We start from the raw sequence: 24,208 nt of genomic DNA on the forward strand, positions 1-24,208 counted from the left end.
GCGTTAACATGATCATTTCTGATAACCCTACTCAATTTGGGAGCAGCATTTATCGCAAATTCTTACAGGTAAGAATTTTTCTACGGAAAGTGCGTGATTTACGTCCAATTCATTGGCTTTCTATTTGTAAATTCTGGCTCAATTTATCAGTGTAATCAGTCCACAGAAATTCCTGTCATTTTTCATTTCTTTATAATTCACTAATTTTCACTCGAAATTTGGCGAACACTTGCAAATCCTTCCCTCTGAGACTTTTTCCTGTCCACTTTCATTTCATGCATAAAATTATTTTGAATATCCTTCATGCTGACAGTTTCGAGGAAGACATTTTTGCTGCTCCCATCTGAGAGGATCAGAGAAGAATATAAATAGACTGTAGACTATTATAAAACTTCATCACGGATCGGCGGTGCAAATTAGACAGGTGGATGTCGGCACTATCAAAGCGGTGTGACGTAGTCAAAGGAGGGAAACGAATTGAAACAGGAAGGAAAGGGAAGAGCGATACGATCGATGTCAGTTGTGGTTTCATTCATTTCTGCAGTTAGGTCGTGAAAACCTTCTGGGAAGTTCGGAAATTATATTTCAAGTGAAAACACAATAATTATCTAATGTGTACTACCGAATGGTAGTAATAGATTGATCGTCTGCGTTTATTTCAACCTCAACTTTAACATAAACAGAAAAAGTTATTCATTAGAGTAAAGGATAAATTTACTCGTAGAAGGTGGCGAAATATGAAATTTACCAAATTAAAATTAAACGAACGAGAAAGGGATTTCGCTCGCATTTAAGGCTAAGGGAATGGGAATCTTTTTATTCTATGGGAATCTTTGTATTTTTAAGCCTCTGTTCATGGGAAAAGGAATTTGACGCGAAGGAGTAAGAACGGGTAAGGTTTGTAGATACCGAGAACGTGTTGTTCTTATTAAAGATTCTAATCGAATGCAATGCTACCCTACTTTTGAATCTGGAACCGTATTTGCTCTTAATATGCCTTCAGTGGTAATTTTTAAATCTCTAAAAACAGTCAAATGTCTCGTTAAAAAATGTACTATCATTCAAAAGGATTGACTTGAATTCTTCTGTCGTTGGAAATATCAACATGAACACTGACCGTAAATCTCTCTTCTCGGCTTGGGCCCGGCAACTGGAACTGGAGAACGAATCAGACCAAAATGAGTGCTGGAAAGATGTTACAAACTGGTGATTTACTGCAGCCATATCAGAATGTTCGTTTGCATATTTCAATCGAACATCCTTCAGCTAATCTTGACAGAATACGTGATAAATGTGTTTGTCTAATTTTGGTTAGTTATCACGTTTAATCCAACCAGTACCGACAGAGTTAATGGTTTTTAATGAATCCCAATAGATAATATCCAAGACTAGTGAAAGACACAATGGGACAAGTAAAAGAGTTTTCCCTATTTAAGAGGCAGGATCACTAGTGATGAAAGAAGCTATCTATCTACATAATACCCCGCAAGCCGCCGCAAAGGTGTGTGGCGGGGGGTGTTGGGTCACCACCCGTGACTACGCACCTTTTTAAGTATTTCTGGGTGGCAACCGACAACTAAGGTTATTCACACCATTAGGTATGGATGGGAGAGGAAGGAAACCCGGCGTTGGCATTAGCCTACTCTTATAGAAAGGCGCCAAGAGGTTCGCAGTTTAACGTCCCATCCAACGGACGTCGTACTCACTCAAAGTGCTCTCCACAAAACACCTCAAGTAGGGATAGAGATACCTCTGAAAAATGTTTGTTGTCTCCAGGATTTGAACCCGGGCCATCGGTGGAAAGCCAGTAAGTCAGCCATCGTGGCCTTTCGATCCCCCTTTTGACCCGAATATGATCCCACCCACGGTTATAGCCAGAGTGATAGAATGAGAAAAGAAAAGAGGATTGGATTCGATTGAAGTCTGTTGATGTAATTACGGATGTAAATAATTGGACCGACAGAATAGCAATTGAAGTACTTCGAATAATGGGTGAAGGGAGAAGCTTATTGAGGGCTTTACAAGAGAAAGAAGGAAACTGGGGCACGACAGTTTAATGAAGATCATAATTGAAGGGAACATGGAGTGGGGATATTATAGAGGAAGGCCTAGAATGAATTACTAGGAGCAGGTAATTGAAAATGCCGAATGACATGAATATGTGAAGGAGTGAAGAGATTGGAAAATGGTAACTTGATGTCGGTTTGACTGCTGTAGCAAAACCAGTACTCGGATTGTAAACCCGTGATAATGAATTCAAATATATTAGATAGAAGCAAAGAGGACTTATTGATGTTGTAAATAAAAAAATGAATATTTTGAACACCAGGAAAATGTTACAATCTGCATTATTGCAGATGGTATAATACGCGAATGTATTCCAGTAACACTAAAATGAATCAATTTTACTACTTCTGGTTAGGCAAGCGTAGTGAGCACGGTTGAACTTGCATTGGCACTTCCACTTCCTCGTGTTGACCAACTCCAGGGTATTTCGTTGTCAAAATAGGGTAAAGATAGGAGAGAGCTTGAAATTATATTTTTATGAAATTATTGACTATGAGGATAAATTAAACATTTTTGAAAAAGGAGCATTTTCATCTCGTAAAAGAACCTCCGAAGCATCTTAAAGAGGAATGAGTAAAACAACTACTCAGCTAAAAATCTTCATTTCAATCGTATATTGTGCATCTCAAACCGGAGCTCAAGGTTGTTGGGTGGGTTGACCGCAAGTAGATCTTTTTAATTTGTTTCTGGAGGCATTGTCGTTGGAGCGGTAAATTAATAATTTAAAATATTGATAATGTTTACCTGAATGGACATTTTGACACACTACAAGTCCCACTGGCATTTTTTCCGGAATTCGCAACTTTTCCCCATTTAATCGCATTTCGGCAGGGATGAAGTTTGGAATAATTGTCCGATATAAGATACCGCCATGCCTAATTCATTTGGAAATTCGAAATGAAGATATTGGATGCGCCCGACGTCGGACAAATATCACTGTTGTGATGATTTCAAAATGAAATATATCCGTAAAAAAACAGCTTGCGGGCACAGAGTACCATCTTGGATTGACATTAGTTTATTTTTGGTTTAGACAGCTCAGAGCTCTCCATTCTATTATATGTATGTTCCCATTTGCCTACCTCTCCAGCCGTTCACAGTTACTCGTGCTGACATCTGCCATCGCCTACTAGATCTCGTAATAAATTCTGGCATCCCACTATAATTTCTCCCCTCAATGCTTCCTGTAATTACGGACTCGGGATATTCATGCTCGCGTCTGGACCATAATATTTCTAGAGCTCCCCCGACTTGCTTTGCACGAAGGCCATTCGCATTCGAGAATGGTGTGAATGAGTGCCAGAATGCTACTCGGAAGCTCTTGCTGAAATATTAATTCGGAGTGTGGCATAAGGCCTTGGGAACTTTTTGCGTAAGTGCCAGTGGATTTATGAATCCTCATGAGTAAAAACCACGTTAATTCACTTCCAAGGACGGTCGACAAAATATCTCCACGGTAGACTGATTGCCTACGTGAAGATGTGAGCTAACGCCAGAGAAACGTCATTAACATCGCATGTTTGCGAACGGTTCCCCCTCAACCCCGAACAATCGTTTGATGGATACGCGTTAGGTTCGAGTTTGCCTTTGCGAAATGCGTCGCGTGAAAATGTATTCATCTATTATGACGAAGTACGTAGGGAAAAGATGGAAGGGACGCGGTATGAGGGAGAAGGAAGGGAATGGTGACTCACTGAAAAATTACCTTGGCAGGTCGAATTGTGAAATCAACTGTTTGGCTTCCGTAAACTTTCGTCAAATGCCCAAAGCGGAAATGGGATCACCCAAGCAAAATAACCCATCTCGTTTCGACGAGTTATCATAATAATGACGATCATTAATCTGGCCAAACATTAAGAGAATCGATTGAAGTCATCTTAAAAGTGCTCGCAATGTTTTCCCCGAAACCGCAAATTTCCAAATGATATTTTATCACACCTTTCGATTAACTCTTTCCTCTTTTTTATTCTTTTTAAAACTGCCCAATATCCGTCAAATGTCCATGCTTAATCGTTTTTTTTCAGTCGATTAGTTGTATTGATATGCCCCATATGAGGTCCGTATCATACATTTTACGTTCAGATTTGCTGCAGAAAAAAGATTATTGGCAAGAAAACCAGTCTTCCTAAACTCTTGAGGTAACATAAATATTAAAAATGTGTGCATTTTCAAACATTTACTCGTAACTGGAGGGGATCGAGATGGTGCGGGGGCTAACGTACTGGCTTACCACCCTGAGGGCGCGGGTTCAAATCCCGGCGGTGTTGAATATTTTTCAGAGGTATCTCGATCCCTACTTGAGGTGCTTTGTGGAGGGCACTTTGAGTGAGTACGCCGTCCGTCGGATGGGACGTTAAACTGCGGACCCCTTGGCGCCTTTCGTAAAGAGCAGGCTAATGCCGCCACCCTTCATCCTTTCCTGTCCATCCCCTATGGCACAAATGACCTTAGCTATCGGTCACCTCCCCTCAAAACTACTACTATTCGTGACTGGAGCGGGAGAGTCCAAATCAAGGAAGTTCAAGACAAGAAATCATCCCAGAGTTAGTTTGGTTATTTTAATCGAGCGTGAATGGATATGAATTTACGGAGATTTAAATAAGCACTGGAATGAGAAGGAGCGTTTAGAAAGCTATGAAAACTCAATTATCGTAAAGGGATTAAAAACTGAAATATTTAATGCAGACTTGAATCGGCTTTATACGTTTTATGTTGATTTTCGCGAGCCATATACGTGGAATACTACCTTGATCAAAATGTTCCCGGAATAACCACCGTGTGGCGCTCCCATCGTTCCGATTTGAGTTCTGTTTTTTTTGTTAAATTGGTACATCTGTTGTTGATATTCCCTTTAAATCTTAGTGTCATAACTTGACATTTGCAAAAGTTACGTAGCCAAGAGTACATCTATCTCTGTGTGTGTTGGCGATTTTTTACAATTTCAGAAATGGATTTAAATTTGCAACAACGAACTTGTATTAAATTTTGCGTAAAAAACGGATTTAGTGGCGCACGGACCTTGGAAATGTTGGAAAAGTGTTTCGGCAACGATTCTCAAAAAAAAACGGTCGTTTACCAGTGGCACGAGCGGTTCAGAAGTGGTCGTGAGTCAATCGAAGATGATGAACGCAGTGGCAGACCATCGACATCGAAAGTCGGTGAAAAAATTGATAAAGTGAAAGAAATGTTGGTCAATAACCGCAAATTAACCATCAGAGAAATAGCGGAGGACTTGAACATTGCCTATGGATCCGCCCAAGACATTGTGGTTAATGATTTGGGTGTCCGTCGTGTAGCAGCAAAGTTGGTGCCAAAAGACCTCAATTTCATGCAAAAAAGAGACCGTGTTGACGTCGCAAAAGACATGATTTGCGAGGCTGAATCCGATCCCACATTCATCAAAAGGATCATTTCTGGAGACGAGACGTGGGTTTATGAGTACGACACGCAATCCAGACATCAGGCAAGTGAATGGCGTTCACCAAATGAGCCGAGACCAAAAAACCACGTCGTTTTCAGTCAAAAAAGAAGGCAATGCTGACGGTTTTCATGGATTACAACGGTGTAGTGCATCATGAATTTTTGCCAGAAGGCCAGACAGTAAACAAAGAGTATTATTTGGGCGTTATGAGACGTTTGCGTGAAGCAATTGGCCGAAAGAGACCAGAAATGTGGGCAGAAAACTCGTGGATTTTGCACCATGATAACGCACCGTCGCACAGTGCTATCATTATTCGTAATTTTTTGACGAAAAATGCAACAAATACCATCCAACAGCCACCGAATTCACCTGATTTGGCTCCCTGTGACTTCTTTCTGTTCAATCGAGTTAAAAAACCATTACGGGGAACGCGTTTTAGCAGCCGAGAGGAAGTAATGGAAAAATCGCAGGAAGCACTGATGGACATACCGAAAACCGAATATAAAAAATGTTTCGAGGATTGGATCAAGCGCTGGCATAAGTGTGTTGCAGTCGATGGGGATTACTTTGAAGGGGACAATATAGATTTAGATGAATAAACTTGTATTTTTAATTTTCTGAATAAATTCCGGGAAATTTTTGATCAAGGTAGTATTTGGTAGGCAAAAGTTAATTCATTTTGTGACTCAAATATAAATCGAGGGTAATGCTCAAAATTCGTATGTCTAATTCATTACCCGCGAACGCAAGCGTTATATTTATTTATATGCGTGCTTGGAGGTTATGTTTGAGGAGGATCTATGTCGCGGGTTGCCAATAGAGTAGGATACAACATCCTTTGGTCATCATTTGAGAGAAATAAACTGCCCTGCATGAGAGCAGCCCTGATTTCATGGCAGATTCGTTTTAACAAAGAATATCTGATCTACCCTTGATGGAGATGAATCTAACCGTAGGTTTGAGTGGAGAGTCAAGCGCTCAAATATTAATTTTATCGAATTTTCGTCTGGCACGATTCCATTCAAATATGTGATAATTCCAAATTGATTTGGAATATAGAGTACGTAGATTTCAGAGCATATTCCGCACAAAAAATTAGATGTCTGCGGTTTAATTAATGTTCTTCAAAATGAAACATTCTCGCCATGCGAGATATTGCTTCTCCGATATCGAGTCTTACAAATTCTCCGATAATTAGTGAAAGGTCGTCTTCAATAAAATCAAGATTCAGACCTTTTGTTGATTTCTTTCGACCATCGCGATCCCACGGGCGTGTTCATGTCGCAAGCGCTTGACCGTGTTCAGCCTTTGAGGAGTGCCCGAGATGGGGAATGGGGAAGTGTTGGGAACCAGTTAGTTGATAATCTCCGTCAGGTAACCACGGAGACGAGCACCAGAGCCGACAAGGGGCCTCCCGATCGATGGGGCGCATGCGCTTCGACTACATCGCCGCGGCCGGTTCAAACCCACGCCACCCACCTGGAAGGGAAAAATATATGTGTAACGAGGTCGTGCATTATGTGGAGAGAGGGCATACGTTTGGTGTCTTGTGAACAATTTCAAACTGTTAACAGCCCAGCAGATGTTTTAAATTGTGAATGATGTTATCTAAATATTATAAATACCTATTCGCTCATCTCCTTCAAACCTCAGGCCACCCGCTCTTTCCAAATATGCAAACGTCACCTTCTACATACATAGCTCGATAGCTTATCTGGCTAAAGCACTCAGCCGGACATCGAGGGGTCCTGGCTCGAATCCCGGTCAAGGCGAATGATTTTTACTCTCTAAAATTGTTTCATCGAAATGCATATTAGCGGATGGGTCCATTAAAAGTTACTGTTGCGGCATCTCCCGCAGTTTCTTGGTATATACATGTATTTGTCTTCGTTTACTCGTGCCTTCTTCGTGTTCTCAAATGTGGTTTACACGCCTTACCCACGTTCTTCAAATTATCTCTCCCAACCCATTCCAACCATAAACCCAAGGGTCCCCTCCCCTCACCTGCATACGCATAAAACCGCTCACCTAATCAAGTAACGGGTGTTGCTCGGAATGACGTTGGAAAACATGGTCTGGTTGGATGAAAGGAGTGTGGAAATGCACCAAGTAATTATAATTTAACCTTTCCACAATGAACCCACTGAGTGATATTCTCTGGAGGCCATGTCGCTGATGTCGTTTAACTGAAAATGCTGTGCGAAGAGGATTTTAGATCGGAGAGTGCTGGACAGGACTCCGCCGATAGCAACCATTGTGTATCTTCATGAATTTTAGCAATACTTCCAAATGACGTCAGAAATTGGGGAACGGGGGTATGAACTGAGAGCACGGGCGTAAGTACATTTGCCCCAGAACCTCTCTTGACCGACTGAGATTTCAACTCGTGCGCGGGTATCTTCAGTCTCCTCCTTCCCTCCTTCCGTGCCGCTGAAATCCCCCATGCCGGCCTCACGTGAACACGGTCTGTCCGCCCGCACCGCTATCACGCAGGGGGTGATGGGGCGTTTGATGGCGCGAATGACGAGGTGCGTAGAGCGTGGTAGTAGTAGCTTCTTTGATCCGCGACAGTAGTACGTTTGCGATCGCGTGGGCTCGGGCCCCGTAGTAGCCGTCGAACGGATGCATAATCAACGAGGGAGCGGCAGGAAGCCTCGACTACAGGTCCTAATCAATCATACGATGATACCCAATGAAATTACGTGGGTTCAGGCGCGTTTTGTTCGAGTCGCAAACAATTCTTGAGTGGTGCGCCAACATTCGAGGGAGGGAGGATTATCGAAAATACGTACTGGGGGCGCGCGGGAAGCAGTTCGAGTTTCGTGTGTGGGGGAGAGGCGAGGGGGGTGAGGGGGGAATCGAGGGGGGGGGTAAAGAATTGTGGAAAGTGAGCGTCCAGGAGGAAGCGCCGACTTCTCTTTCCCACTCCACCCCCCTTGCGGTGTGCATCAAAGGAGTCGAACTTTCCTCGCCTCCCGTACGTGTTTCCCCTACCGAAATATTCCCGCAAAAACCTCCCAAAAGAGGTCGGAACACGAGAAAGGATTTTGCTGTGCTGAATATTACCTAGAATTATAAAAAAATTCAGGTCCCAACGACCTTTGACCTTCCAACGTATCTGACAGAAATCGGAGAGATTCCTGTTTCATAACTTTTAGTTCCTATTCATCATCATCGTATGTATTAATTCTGTAAAGCTCTTTTTTAATATTCCCCTTTTGAACTTGAATAAATGAATACTTTCCCGCGTGTCAAGTATTATTCGAAAGCTCCCTTCACAGGCTTTGAGAGAAATCTATATTAATTTCAGGCCAATCGGTGTTAATGAGCAATTATTTTGAGTTAAAATCGCCTTTCACAGGCTTCGAGGGAACTACTTAATAGTAGGTTTAATTTAAAAAAAATGTTATTAGATCGATTTCACTAAGTTCTCAGGGATGTCTCCAATAGATTACTCAATCAGTTACTCCATTCGGTGCCCCAAATCTTATTGCACGTGGAGGAATTGAACATCTGGTTAAATTCACTAACGCAAATATATACGGACCCGGTCAAATGCCATCTCGCATACTTGAGGAAGTAGGGTCGGAAATGTCACATTATATTTATGAGGCCCGTAATAGGGTAAAAGGTGTTCAATGACTGGAGTGTGTCCCCTCCGAGTATATTTAAAATGGCGAAAGGAAAGAACTGAGTATTTACAGACCTATTTTCCTCACCTCTGTATTGCGCCAGGTTGTGGAACAATTATTTGTAGGTTTGATAATTGAGGCACCTCGATAGTCAAGAGTTATAGATGAAAAATCAGTGTACTACACGTAAGGGTAGATCCTGCGAGACGCAATTTGCCCTTTTATTTCTTGATATTTGGCTTCGGGATAAAATAATGTTCCAATCACCGCAGTTTTTAACCTTATCTTTACTCTTATTATCTCATAGTAAACTAATCTTGGTATAAATTAAAAATATTCTGGGCTAGTTCAAAGAAATGTTGAATGATCGGGAATGGAGGCTATGATGATGTGAGCTGAAGCATGGTGTGAGCTCTGAGTGAGATGAAGGTGAAGATGGTGTGAGCTCTAATGCATTAGAAGTCACTCCAGGTGCTCCCCTATGGAAGTGTAATCTGGCCTATTTTAATCTTTCTTTAAGTTAACCACGATATCCTTGTGATTAATGGTAATATACTCTTATTTGCCAACAACGCAATGGTTTACTGAGCTATCTGTAGTCCTGATGATAAAGTAACTTTAGCAGATTACCCTAATGCAATACAAAGTTGCCACGACGTATGGATATTTGAATAAACTTAAAAAAGAGCGTAGTGATATATTTTTGGAAAAAGAGCAATTCCTTCCCCAACGCCTACTGCATCGGGGACGCCGAAATTGAATGCGTAGACTCGGTTAAATACCTAGGCGTTACCCTTACTCACGACCTCTCCTGGGTGAAATATATATGGGGAATATGTGGACAAGCTAACAAAATATTAGGCTTTATTAGGAGAGTATTGGGGAAATGTGATGAAAAGGTCAAGGAGAAATGTTTTCTTTCACTAATTAGGCCTCATTTAGAATATGCTACTGGTATTTGGGATTTCTAATGAAGTTATATTGATTGCCGAATTGGATCGCGTGCAGCGTAGAGGAGCTAGCCTTGTAAAACGTTGTTATGATAAACTTAGTAGCGTATCAAAAATATTAAGAGGGTCTAGTTTGGGAATCAGTCAAGGGGCAAAGGTTAAATTACAGATTAAATCTATTGCATGAATCTGTCTCTCTAGCGATGATGTTAAGAATGTATCATTATAGTTGAGATCGTGGAAGTAAGATTAGAGAGATCATGTGCAGAACCGACGGATTTCCGACGTCGTTTTTCCTAAGAAATTGAGTCAGGAGAGGGAAAAACTCTTGGGAAAAGTCCTTTTCCCCTTTTTAAATCCTATAGTCCGTTGGACGCATATCCCCACTCTCTTCGTCTTTCGGCCGACCTCTTCACACGTTTCTTCTCTTTGGCGTCTGCCATCACTTGTGCCCTACGTCTCATGATACGGGGTCTCATCTCTCATCGTTCACTCCCGTCTACACTACTCTTTCTGAAGACTGTCTCCATCAGGGCATCTTTTCCCGATGTGTTCCTTCTGAACCCTTAGAATCTTTCACCTTTTATCCTTAGCCCACCCTCTTCTCCCCTACACTGTACAGTTTCTTCGTTGCCCCTTTCTACGTATGTGAATTGAATGATGCGTCTTGTAAACTGTCCTTTCTTACATTGGAATTATTTTTTAAAAATTGTTTGGAATTTCTGCATGGTGTCTTGGTCCTCGCGAAAGACGGACACGTGGAAGTGAGGGGGAAATTGTGCTTCGAAATATTGCCATATTCTCAAGAAAACCATTCTTAATGCCCATTAGTGAATTTAGCTATCGTGATGTGTGTGACTTATGTTGTTTGATGCCTCTAATTGGCAACATGAATCAGAATAAAATATTCACTGTGTGTCGCCCTTATGCCTCTTTAAAAGTGGAAACTGTATTTAGCGCAGCAGTCATTACTGCTCCGGCGAGGAATAAATCATGCAAGCATGACATATAGTATTTATGGGGAGGTTTTAATTGTAAAAAAGGCAAAAGTATGTTATTGTTACAGTTTGCGTTGTATTTAAAATATTATGGTATTTATATACTAAGCGATAACCTGTCTGACCTATTGCCAGTGACGCGATGAATACCGCTAGTGCGTCCACTCTAAAGCCCGTACTATATTATCGGTGACCTATGCTATAAAAATGATCAAATGTACTTTGATATCTCATTTTGGTAATATTAAATTATGATCAGTAGTACTCTTCTGCCCTTCATGTTCGATAAAAACTTCATGTAAAGGCAAGTCATCATTTTCCCACTATGGTAATGCGGTTAGAGACGGCATTCCAACACTTTCTGCATTGAGTAGCTTTGTTAGATTTTCAGTGACCCAACTGTATTTCTCAATGTTCCCCGGTGGAGATGATATTCAACATTACACACACACACACACACACACATATATATATATACTCATATATACAGAAACAGATATAAGGAAAAGGGATAGGAACACATATAAAGGAAATATTTTTACTCTTGTGATCCGTTCGATTCCGCCTTCCCCACCTCTATTGTGTTCGTCCTTTATATGTGTTCCTATCCCTTTTCCTTATATCTGTTTCTGTATATATGAGTATTTATTCGCCGTTTGGCGATATTTCGTGTTTGAATGTGTATATATATATATATATATATATATATATATATATATATATATATATATATATATATATATATATATATATATATATATAAAATATTTATATATATGTGTGTATATATATATGTATATATATATATTTATATATATATATGGATATATATATATAGATGATGTTGAAGCCCTAACAAGAGCAATATAAAATTTGGACGGCACAATAGAACACAAATAAAATAGATAAAACTTAAAAGGACAGTCACATTGTAGATTGTTTGAACTTTCGGCCTTCTCCGAGGCCTTCTTCAAGACTCTTTAAGTGTTATCTATATTATTTGTGTTCTATTGTGCCGTGAATTAAATTCAGAGTGAAAATTCGGCCGTGATGTCTGAAGTAAGAAGCGTTTGTGCGCTAAAAGAGCGGCAAATCTTGGCCTCCCACGCCTCATCGGGGATTCAAATGCGCTGGGCCCGGAGGAGTGGGGTTGGCGGGGTGGGGTGGGGAAGATGCGGGCGACCGTGAAAAAGTATTGATTCTCATCAGCTGTGGGTACAACCAATCGTTCGTAACAGGGCGTACGTCTCTCTAGAAGTCACCGTAGAAGCAGAGATCCAACCCTTCCTCCCTCTCGAGATGCCCGCCGCGCATTGACCTCGAAGTGAAGAATCGCAGCCATTCCCGCGAGAGCATAAACTTGATTCCGATGGGCACTTCGACTCACGGATACCAAGTGGCGTGCCAAGCGACTCTTGAGATTTCTAAAATATTTCAAACTGGGTGTGCAGAATGGACATTACAATAGAATATTTGCAGGAGTATAAAACCTTATGAATCGACTGAGAACAAGACAAGTCATTGGGGCATCTCCCGACTCCACCGTTTCTAGGGGCGAACGCATCGGAAGAATATACCACTCCATCTTTTTTTTAAGAGAAAAGAACTGGGCTTCGTTATGCGAGATGTTAGGAGAGTTTAATGGCGAGTTAAAGGAGAGGCACCGTTTACGACTTTTGATAGGTAACCATCGGAGGAGGTTTTAATTACGATAATACATATATTAATCTAATTAGGTTCATAGGAAATATGCCAAATGTACCTCTTTGGAGAGGAAAGTAGTGGGGCATTGGAGAAGATAGGTTGAGAGTCTTTATGATCGCGATGGAATCAAACGAGACTGATCTAAACATTTTTTGGAAGCGGGGATACTCGGTTCTACTCGTGACGTCAAGGAGAAAAATATTGATCTCTCTCGCTCTAATATCGCAAATTTTGACCAACCATAGCAGTATTCACCTCGAAGGTTTATTTGACCGGTTAAAGCAGAGCAGCGCTCATTTAATAGTGTAAAATCCGGGTATCAGGGTAGAAAAATCAGGGTAGGGGGGCAGCCTTTCCCTATGCTATCATTCGGTTGACCTGGAAGCTCTAGTACCCGAAAAATCACACATCTAGGGTGAATATGAGGGTGTCTAGGGGCATCGCCCAGAACCAGGCCCTTGTTAAGTAGGCCACCCTCGACCCTTCTTCGTTACCACTTCCCCCAGGTGATAAAATAATACGCGCATAGATTCCATCATATGACGAATTGGAAAGATTTTTCCCTATAGTCGTATTCTTCATTCAACAAACCCTTAGTTAAGCATATCAACAATTATAATTCGAGTCACGTTGGGGGTACCTCAGGGAAGTGTGATCGGGCCGTTGCTTTTCTTGATTTTTGTTAACGATTTGAACCGCGAAGTGAAAAGTAAAATTAGGATGTTCGCGGATGACACGGTGATCTATCGGGAGATATCTGGGGATGAGGATCGTTTTATTCTAGAGCAGGATTTAGATTGCATTACTAAATGGTGTTCTAACTGGGGATTGACTCTAAATTATAATAAAAGTTCAGTGGTAAATTTCTTTAAAAGATCAACGGGATTTGCTTACAAATTAGCTGGAGGTGACCTAGCAGTAGTTGATACGGTAAAATACCTAGGTGTCACATTCACAAAAGACTTAACTTGGGGGACTCACATACGTAAAGTCTGCGGTCAAGCATATAAAAAATTGGGATTCATTAGACGCATTGTCGGCAAAAGTGACTCGAAGGTCAAGGAACGTTGTTACCACGCTCTTGTAAGGCCTCATTTAGAATACGCATGCAGCGTGTGGGATCCGAGTGAAAAAGGTCTCATTCGGGAAATTGAGAAGGTTCAACGCCGGGCAGCCCGTTTTGTAAAAAATTCCTACGATAAAACGCAAAGCGTCACCGAAATGCTCATGGATTTGGGGTGGGAATCATTGGCTGAGAGACGATTCAATGCAAGATTGAAATTATTAAATAAATTTAGATCCGTATGTTTCAGCGCCGAGGTCTCGCAAATTATTCGTACTCCTACATACATTGGTCGCTTGGATCATGCATATAAAATTCGGGAAATAGATGCCAGAACTAGCCGACTCAAGGACTCCTTCTTCCCACGGACAATACGGGATAGCAACTGCAGGGTTATAGATAGCAAAAATTCCACTTGCCACCCTCAGCGTCTAAAAAATAATTAGTTGTATTTAAATGCATGCTCTTCCACTAACCTTATGTGTTTTGCTATAATAACCCATTCTTTCCGAATGACCTCATTCGTGTTCTGTTCATCTGTTTTTAAGTTTCCCTTTCAATCCCTCGTCCCTCTCCGCGGGGGCAAATTCCTGCTACCTGCAACGTTGGGTCGCATTCCCTGCCATTTAGAGACTCTTTGGGGTAGAGTGTTTCGTGGTGCATTTTCATGTGGTAGTGATGTTTCAATTTTTTTGCTTGTTGTGTCCTGGCTTCCGTGTTGTAGGATGGCTTTCGTGCTGCATCACGGGGTGCAGTTTTTTAGTTGTTTTGCGGTATATGTGTTTGCATGAGTATTGGATGAAGGGATTTTTGCATGAGTGTGTGCGCTGCTGTGGGTGTAATTTTCCGTGTTGTTTTTTTGCATGTGGTATTTTTCCTTTTTACGGTTGGTGACCTAACACCCCCCGCCACACGCCCTTGCGGCGGCTTGCGGGGTATTATGTAGATGTAGATGTATAATTTCTAAAAACGTACTTACAGTGATCTATACATTGCTTAGATGACCACTTTGCAGTTGCACATAGGTGCACACGAGTGTGGTTTGATGAGTAAATTGATTTGATATTAAAAATAAGAATTCTTTGCAAGCAAAGTATTTTAGTTTCCGATATAATCCCACCAAGTTTCTCCATGCATTTCTCATAGCGTTTCTAAATTTTGTACAAGATCTGTTCCAAATGTAGTATGGCTTATTTTCACTGGATGGGCGACGGCTTGGTTCGAGGGAGGTAGTCTAAGAAAAGGCTGGAGGCCGTTGTCAGTTGGCTCTCAGCCTTTGCGGACTCCGGATCGTTTGTTTGCAAAACCTCTATAACGTGACCATGTTACGCTCCGTCATGAACCGGTTATTGGAACAGCGCCACGCCATCAAATTTTTCGTAATTGCTACCGGACGAACTATAAGGAAATTCGCCCGCGGATCTGTCAAGAGCTTCTCGACCCTACATCAGCCACCTAACAGCTCTGACGTTGCCCCACCAGATTTCTTCCTCTTCTCATACCTTACATCCATGCTGAAAGCACGTCTCGACGGCTCGGTGGAAGCGTTACAACAGGCCGTGACGAGTGAGCTTAGCAGCATTCCAGGGGCTGCCTTCCTGAAGGTGAACGAGGCGTGGGAAACTCGCTGACAGCGGTGTGTGGACGCACCAAAGGGCTACTTCGAAGACTTTTGACTGAATGAATCAATTCTGGCAACTAGTATTTTTTAATCGACTCAGTCCAACTACTGATGGGACAAACTATTTATATTCCTTAGCAGAAGTCTTGGACGTTTTCATCACATTTACCAAGTACTCTTCTAATAATTCCAACTTTTTTGTTAGCTTGTCCATATATTCCCTGAATTTGTTTCACCCAGGAGAGATCGTGAGTGAGAATAACACATAGGTATTTAATTGAGTCTACACATTCCATTTCGGTGTTCCCAATGCAGTAGGCGTTCGGGTGTATTGCTCTTTTTCCAAAAATTCATCACTACGCACTTTTTTAAGTTCAATTCAAAATGCCAAGCGTCGCACCAACGTTTTATAGCATTAAGATCATCTGACAAAGCTGCTGTGTCCTCATGATCACAGATACCAAGGTAAACCACTGCATCGTCGGCAAATAAACGTATCTTACTAGTGACTATGTAGTCAATGTCGTTAATGTAAAGTAGTAAAGAAAGAGGTCCAATGGCACTTCCCTGGGGAGAACACCTGAAGTGTCTTCTACTGCATTTGAGCTAACTCTATCTATCACTACTCTTTGAACTCGGCCATTCAAGAAGTGTTTGATCAATCCCCGGATCTTTTTATCCATGCCATATGCTTCTAGCTTTGCGAGTACTTTACTATGAGTTACTTTGTCGCAGGCTTTCTTAAAATCTAGAAAAATCGCGACCACTGGAAAATTGCTCTCTCCCGAAATAAGAATATCATGAACAAAAAGCGCAAGTTTTGTCTCGCAGGATCTACCTTTTCCGAAACCGTGCTGATTTTTCATTAATAACATCTGGTTATCGAGATGTCTCAAGATCGAATTAGCAAATATGTTCCATAACCTTGTACGAAATGGATGTGATGGAAATAGGAATTACTCGGTTCTCCCATGCCTCCGTTTTTGAATATTGGTGTTACGTAAGCCGATTTCCAATATCTAGGGACCATGTGATCTGCCAGCGACTTCTTAAAGATTATTTCTAGATGCGGCGCGATTTCCGAAGCTAGATCCTTAAATATACGAGCGGGTATTTAATCGAGCCCGGAGGATTTATGAGGCTTAATATTTTTCAGCAAACATTCTATTCTATTATATGGGATTTCAATTTTGAGCATTGGTTGACCGCCACGATTTGGTAAAGTATCGGAGGTATTCTGCGAGACATTAGTGAAGACGGTTTGAAAGAAGAAATTGAATAATTTAGCATTTTCCAAACTACTGGTTACTCTTTCGCCTTTATAATTTTTCAGTGAATTACCCAATTTCCCTGAACTTCCCTGACGTATGACCATAATGCTTTTGGATTCTCTTTCAAATTTTCCGCTAACCTTTTCTTTTTGAATTCGCTTAACGATTTCCAAAATTCATCCCTGGCATTCTTCCTAGATATCTTATTATCATAAGTGATCTATTTATTTAAGGAACGGAAAATACGTGCGACTATCTGAACAGAAATTCCACGTTTGATAAGACAGCAGGCTTTAGAAGCGGCGTGTGAATGGTGGTCGAAGACGTGAAGAAGAAAATGAAGAGTAATGGACGAGACAGAGAGGGAATTGGAACCCGGAGGCCTGAGAGCCAAAATCTACCCTCTTCCAAAAACTAGCTTTAGCACACACGAGGGTGGACCTCCATAGGCGTCGATGTGGGGACATTCTGTAGCTGCTTTTTTAGGTGTGAACCTACCTCCATTTCGACTTGCTCAGTCTGCGAACCCTCGCGGTGAAGGGAAACAGAGGGAAAGAGAGAGGAGTAGGCGCGGACGGTTGGTGTGTTGGAGAACGGGAAGGGAGGAAAGAGAAAGAGACGGAAGGCGCAGGGCACGAGGAAGGGCTGGGGAGGGCTGAGGTGGGGGGGAGGGGGTTGTCGAGAGGTCAGGAGTGAGGCTCAGATAAGGGGCGCGGAGGGGTTGGGGCGGGAGGGGAGGGGAGACTGGCGGTTGGAGAGCGTTTCTCTCATTCCCCAACCATCCCTCCCGCCCCAACACACCCTCCCCTCTCCTCTTTTCCCCAACTCCTCCCGCTGCTCGACTTCGTGCGTTTCCTCCATCTGTAAAATCGACTGCCAGCGCCGCGCATGTATTATAAATACATATATGCCAACACCACATATGTACTTGTATACATATATGCATGTGTATACATATCTGCCGGTATCAGACAGCGAGACGCCGGCCTCGGTGCGTCAGCTGTTCTCTCCGCAGAGTCGTCGGCCGCAGTCGTCGATCGAATGGCTCGCGTTAGTGCGTCGGGACACGGCGCTGCCGCCCGGGCGCCGCCTCACCCGCCGCCGGCCTAAGGGGCCGCCGAGGCCGAGCAGACTCGAGGGAGAGAGCCTCCCTAGTAGCGGGAGTTTTCGTCCGATTGGGTGCCGAGGGAAACCGCGTCCGTTGATCGTGTTCCACCGTTGTGATCTGCTCCCCGACCTGAAGGCCATGAGGTGCGATATATGATGGCCTAACCTCCCGAAGAGTTGGAAGATCAAAACAGCCCTGCCTTCCGAAGAAGCTCTCTCCCCTCCTGCAGTCTTCTCTCTGTTGTCGGACTCACGACCGCCGTCCTCCGTGTGATCGTCGCCGGCGGAGAGCGTCCCACCGCCGGGCCGGCACTTGCCTTCGCGGCCCCGGACTCTATCCCGAGATCTCTCGTGCGTGTTCCCGCGCGAGCCCACGTGGTTGGTGCTCCACGTGTGCTCGGTGCTCCACGTGTGCTCGGTGCTCCACGTGTGCTCGGTGGTCTCCACCGTTTCGTCGTCAACATCTCGCCTCGAGTGATTCCGAATCCGAAACGGTCAGTATCGTGTTGCTTCCTCCGGTCGTACGTGTACCGACCTCGTCCCCACTTGTCCTCGGAGGGTCTTCATAGAGAGAGAACGTGGATAATGATTTTATGATGCTATGTGCCAATCAGGGCCGTGTTTCAGGTTCGATAAGAAGGGAGTTACGTGCGTCGGAAACGCAGATCGAATATAGAAATGCACCAACCAGCTTAAAGGAAGCACGAAAATTGCACAACTTCAGCAATTTCATTGATACCAATAATTCGGGTTGAAAGTTGACACAAGGGAATAATTTTAGCCCCGTATCACAGCGATAAGCAAGGCCGCAACGAGAAGTTGAGGGAAATCGACTGCCTGAAAGACCGATCGATAAAGGGGATTGTGGCTGGCTTCTCCCCCCCCCCCCCCGTGCACATTCGCGACAACAGCTGTTGGAGCCGTTGCGTTCGAGCGTCTAAAAACTGTACGGCACACCAAATATAAAACTTTCTATTGTCTCGTGAACTAATAAACCCAACCACATGACTTGGTGGTGGCTTGGATGATAAGATATAGATGAAAGGTGATATAGCTTGCACCTTGTCGCTTGTTACGGAAAGTGCAAACTTTTAGCTTTGCTATATGCCATGGTCACGTTGACTACGTCAATTATTTCTTGCCAACGGACCCTAGTTACTATGAAGGATTATCACTTCAACTTTAAAGACCATGATTACTAAGGTGGATGGTGAGAGGAGGCCTTATCCCTTTCCATTCTCGAAATCAGAGGATGTTTCTTTCATTAGCTCTCCGATTCGCATTTCTGAGTCCTGTCAGATTCCGCCTGACTCTCAACTGTGGATTACCTGCGACCTTTCCTGGCCTCGGGCGCTTGGGCATCCCGCGGAGGCTGCTGCTCCAGCTAAGCGCCCCGCCATAGCCCCGCCCTAGGGAGCTTCGGCAACTCCTTGAGGATTCATTTCTCTCTAATCCAAAATCCGCCGATGGCCGATGTTGTTCATTTACTCTTCGCTTCGACAATTTTTCACTACGGGCCTCTGTTATATTCATCATCTCAGGGTATCAAACCGAGGGTTGGTTTGTACGTGACAGCTCTCCAATATTCACGTATAGCCTGCTCCCTGCCAATCTCTGAAGTCCCTCACAGTTTCTGTTGAGGGTGTTTTCCATTGCTCGCTTCTCGTAGTTCATGTCTGCCCTTCATTTGAATGTCTTCCCCTTTTTGTTTTCTTCAACAATGCAAAGTAGATTTTATCACAGCATGTGACAACGTATTATAGAATCACAGGGTGAAATCTTCGAGGAAAACGTAAGTGAACCTTTGAAACAATAAAATCCCATGTACTCTTAAATGTATTGGATTCAGGGAGTCTCATGGTGACTTGCACCTGCCGAGTTTGATGGGATATAACTTGTTGGCAACGGGGGTGGTGTGTTATAGTTAGAGGAAACGAAAGACAAGGGTGGGGGGAAGTAGCCTCTATTTGTAGAGAGGCTACTTTTTCACGATCCATTGCTATATCCACTTCCCTCTCCTCCTATCCATTAGTATTAGGATTTATTAGAATAGTGTTGGGGAGATGTGATGAAAAATTTAAAGGGAAATGTTATCTTTCGTTGGTTAGGCTTAATTTAGAATATGCTGCTAGTATATAGGATTAATTGCCGAATTGCATCGCGTGCAGCGTTGAGTAGCCAGATTTTTAAAACGTTGTTATGATAAACTTAGTAGCGTGTCGTAATTATTAGAGCAGCTAGGCTGGGCATCACTCACGGAGCGAAGGTTAAATTGCAGATTAACTCTCTTGTATAAATTGGAAGGTGTCTTTATCTAAATCATCTTTAGCAATGAAGTTGAAAATGTATTATTACCCACATCGTACCACGGCAGGTCATGTAAATAAAATTAGAGAGATTAAGTGTAGAACGAATAGATTCAGTAAGATGCTATTTTTCGCACGAATGATAAGGGATCGGAATAACGTTATCTCAACGTGTAGGGGGGGCAGTATTTCGGGTAAAAATTAGTCTATTTTGTATTCACTCCCTGCCACACATCCTACGTTACTGTGAACTGAAAAAGCAAAAGCAAAATCCATAAATGAGCTGGAGTTCGAAGTAGGACTGGTAACAGCCAATGATTTAATGAAAGTAGGATGTAAGCGTCCAGTCTATACCGATCCACATCGAATATGTTTATCCTTATGCTGCCCATTCGAGCCAAACGACTAGATTCGATAAAAACTTGTGGAACGGTTCCGCGTCTTATCTTCGCATATGTCGATCGGCATTCTTATCTAGTGATGATGATAGTGTGATATTCAAACATGATATGCGCGTGCACCACGAACGTCATCCTTGATTGGCGAAGGCCAGAGTCTGAGGAGATCTTCCTCTTCCATTTCCGCATTTTTTTCTCTTTTTTCAATGTGTGGAAGGTTGAATTCGCTATTTGTGTGTTGTGTTAGGGGCATTTGAAATTTCCAGCTATCGTTGTTTATATAGGAGACGCATACATCTGTCGCCATCATCATTATTTTCCATGCTCGCATCCTCTCCAAACCTGTTTCGGTAAGCACGTCTTAGCGAAAGCTCTCGCTCTCTCTCTCTCAACCAATTAATATCAAGTGTATCGCATCTAATGAGCGGATTAGCTCTTCCCCCCGCCTGAAACTTTCTCCTGGTTTATTCCTGGAAAACTACTCGAGATTTCCCTGTATTTCCGTAGGAGTGAACGTAAGATTATGCCCCTTAAAATGAATTAATTCCTTCTCCCTTTCAACGTCCATATAGCTAGCTCGTTCTATTTTACCACTTCGCTTTTCTATGTTACTTATTCCTGGATGCAATTTGTCTTTCGGTTGCCCCGCGTGTCTTCCCTATCGTGTTCACCAACGTTCCCGATTAGCGAATTTGTGTATAAATACTTTCTCGTGATAATGCAAAAATGCCACCGTTAAAAATTCTTCAGTCTCATTACAATTATGCGTTAGTTCATGCTGCAATGCCACCGTAATGCTTGTGTATTTTATTGTGTACTGATGCGAAATTGAATTGAACATTTATGCTTGAATTGTCAAGGTCCTGAAGGCCATTAATGTAGAACTCCTCCGCGGATCAATTCTACTTGCTACATGTATTTCGTCGAGCTATGACGACTGCGTCTGGGTTTTATTGCAAGAACGCGACTGATGTAATTTTCTTATTAGATTTCGTTCGTTCTCCGGGAGCGTAACTGCTTCCTTGTCGTATTTCTGCTAATGCAAATGTCTTAGGTTTGAATTTGGAGTTGTTGTTAACTGTTCGTTATAACGCTTTCGATGTGTCACAAGACAAAAGGAAGAAAATATTAACTGTTGACCCTACAAGGCTCATTTGACATCATTTGTAATTTAATCATAATATCCTTTTAATGAACTATTGAATACTTGGGCGTTTCCCTCACTCACAAACTCTCCAAGTTGAAACATAAACGGAGAATTTGTGAACAAGGTAACAAAAAATTAAGTTTTATTAGAAGAGTACCGGGTAAATTTGTAGCAAGAGTTAAAGAGAAATGTTATCTTTCGCCGGTTATGCCTCATTTAGAATACGCTGCTAGTACAGGGGATCCTCGCGAAGTTTGATTGATTTCCGAATTGGATTGCGTGCAGCGTAGAGGAGCTAGATTTGTAAAACGTTGTGAAGACAAACTGATTAGCGTGTCAAAAAGATAGAAGAGCTAGGTTGGGAATCACTCAATGGAGCGAAGGTTAAATTACAGATTAAATCTCTGACATAAATTTGAAGGATTTCTATTTAGCAATGGCGTTGAAAATGTTTTATTAATTCCATCGTACTACGGTTGGCAAGATCATGTAAATAAAATTATATAGATTGAGTATAACGTTGTCCGACTGCGGTTGGGGTAAAGATATTCGGGTAAAAATTAGCCGGGTGTGTGTTCACGCCCGGCCACACTCCCTAGCGGTAGCTTGTAGGGTAATAAAAAATATAATAAAAATAAATCCTAGCAGCTATTTTGAATATTTTTTCTTTGCTAGTTACTTGCCAAAAAATGTTGGTTGCAAAAATAGGTCTGTATTCCGTGTCCATTACGGATAATCGGTTCGCTAATGCGTGCTGTTTGGAATGCGCAGATGCATTGCAAGTGATGGTTTCCTTCCATATTTATTCACTTTGTTTTAATTCTGGCGATAACCATTATCATTGATTGATAATTATTAGCTGCATTCGTGCACATTCGGTTATAGTTAAGGACATTTTTAAAAGTTTTATTCACATTAGGAAATGTGTCTTGAATTCTCCACTGTTTTTCAAATAGAATGATTAAAAGTCAGAGTTTCCAAAATTCATAAATTCGCAGGAAAATATCCTCGATGGGAAACCAGTGCATTCTGTCCAGTTGCATCCTTTTTTTAAAAAAATTGTTGAAGGATTTCAGTTGCAGACGATCTAAAATGATTTTTAAAACGCACCTCCGATTCTTTTTCTGTCGTTAATTTTTGTTTTTATTTGATACCAGTGCCATGACTTTCTAATCTTGTTTGAGTTATTTTTTATACTTCTCGGATCTTTCCCATGAAACGTGGAAAGCCGGCTTTTGATCAAATTTGGCCAGAGGATCACCCGAGTTGTGTGGTGCGGCAAGTCGCGTACGCAAAACCTGTATTTATCGAATCCCGGTCAGATTTGCAAAGCTTTTGTCGCTACACTTTTATTTATTTGTTGATACACCTTGCAAGCCACAGCTACGGTGTGTGGCAGGGAGTCAATACACAACAGAATAATTTTACTCAAAAATGACATCTTAAATATACCAATTCTACACTTAATCTCTCAAATTTTATTGAATTGATCTCTCCTACGGTTGTACGATGGGGTAATAATACATTTGCATTATCACTGCTAAAGAGTGTCCATAATATTCATATTAATACCCATAATATTCATACGGCCGTAGTTATCGTTCCATTTGATTCACTTTCAATGAATGCAAGATATAGTATTGAATCTGTAATTTAACCTTCGCTCCGTGATTGATTCCCAGTCTAGATCCTCTCTAATATTTTGGATACGCTCCTAAGTTTATAATTGCACGTTTTACAAATCTAGCTCCTTTCTGCTACCCGCGATCCGATTCGGCAGTCCATCCAACTTCGTGAGGATCGAATATACTCGCGGCATATTCTAAATGAGGCCTAACCAGCGACAGATGCCTAAAATGTCAAAATGCCTAAGGATGACGCTTGCCCCTCGTGTAAAATAACTGTGAGTCCGCCCATCATCTCATTGCGATAATTCAGCCCAAAATGTATTGGTTTTGGAGAAACTGTCGATCTAATCGCTTCATAGCTTTTATCATCTGTATCTTCATGATGTACTGCAAACCCGGCAAGGTATGTGGCATGGGGTTCCGTCGTAATTACAGAAAATTGTTTTCGTCTTTTGCGGTGCGGTGCGAGCAAGCGTCTTTTTCTCTTTCAAATGCGTTTATCACGAAACGGAATCACGGCAATTCATCTGTCGCCTCTGTCAACTCGAGGGACGTGTTCTTCTGTCATGTGTTTTCTATTTCCGTCCTATTTCATCTCGCGGATCTCCATGTAGGAGATTCGTATGTTCCGTTATTAAAGTGTTGTCAAAAATCATCTCTCCCTTTTGCGTTCTTGAACTGATGTTGTGAAGTGCCGAGAAAAGACTGTCTTTCCGGAGGACGGGATTCTTTTCAGTTAAAAGACTTGTCGACGTCAATCTTCGTCAATGAGCACGCCACCCGTCGTTCTTGACCCAGAACTGTTGGATCGCCGCGTGAATGCCAAGTTCAACCCGCTGCTAGTACCTCCACACGCTTCCGCTGACCTTGCTAAAATTGCAAATGGAATAAATAT

At 42.2% G+C, this 24,208-nt stretch overlaps 1 protein-coding gene across 2 annotated transcripts in view; it reads left to right on the forward strand.

Moving 5' to 3' along the window:
• LOC139693819 (synaptic vesicle glycoprotein 2C-like) overlaps positions 1-24,208 on the forward strand; it is a 160,296-nt gene that overhangs the window by 81,893 nt on the left and 54,195 nt on the right. The window contains exon 1 of one of the 2 annotated variants that reach the window (XM_071592111.1): positions 18,268-18,328. The exons of the other annotated variant lie outside the window; for it this stretch is intronic. The gene's annotated coding sequence lies outside the window, so the exon portion shown is untranslated. Of the gene's footprint in view, positions 1-18,267; positions 18,329-24,208 lie in introns of those variants that run through there. 2 annotated transcript variants of the gene reach the window in all.

Source organism: Hetaerina americana, unplaced genomic scaffold (genome assembly GCF_022747635.1).
Source record: "Hetaerina americana unplaced genomic scaffold, ioHetAmer1.1.p SCAF_5, whole genome shotgun sequence".
NCBI classification, from domain to species: domain Eukaryota; kingdom Metazoa; phylum Arthropoda; class Insecta; order Odonata; family Calopterygidae; genus Hetaerina; species Hetaerina americana.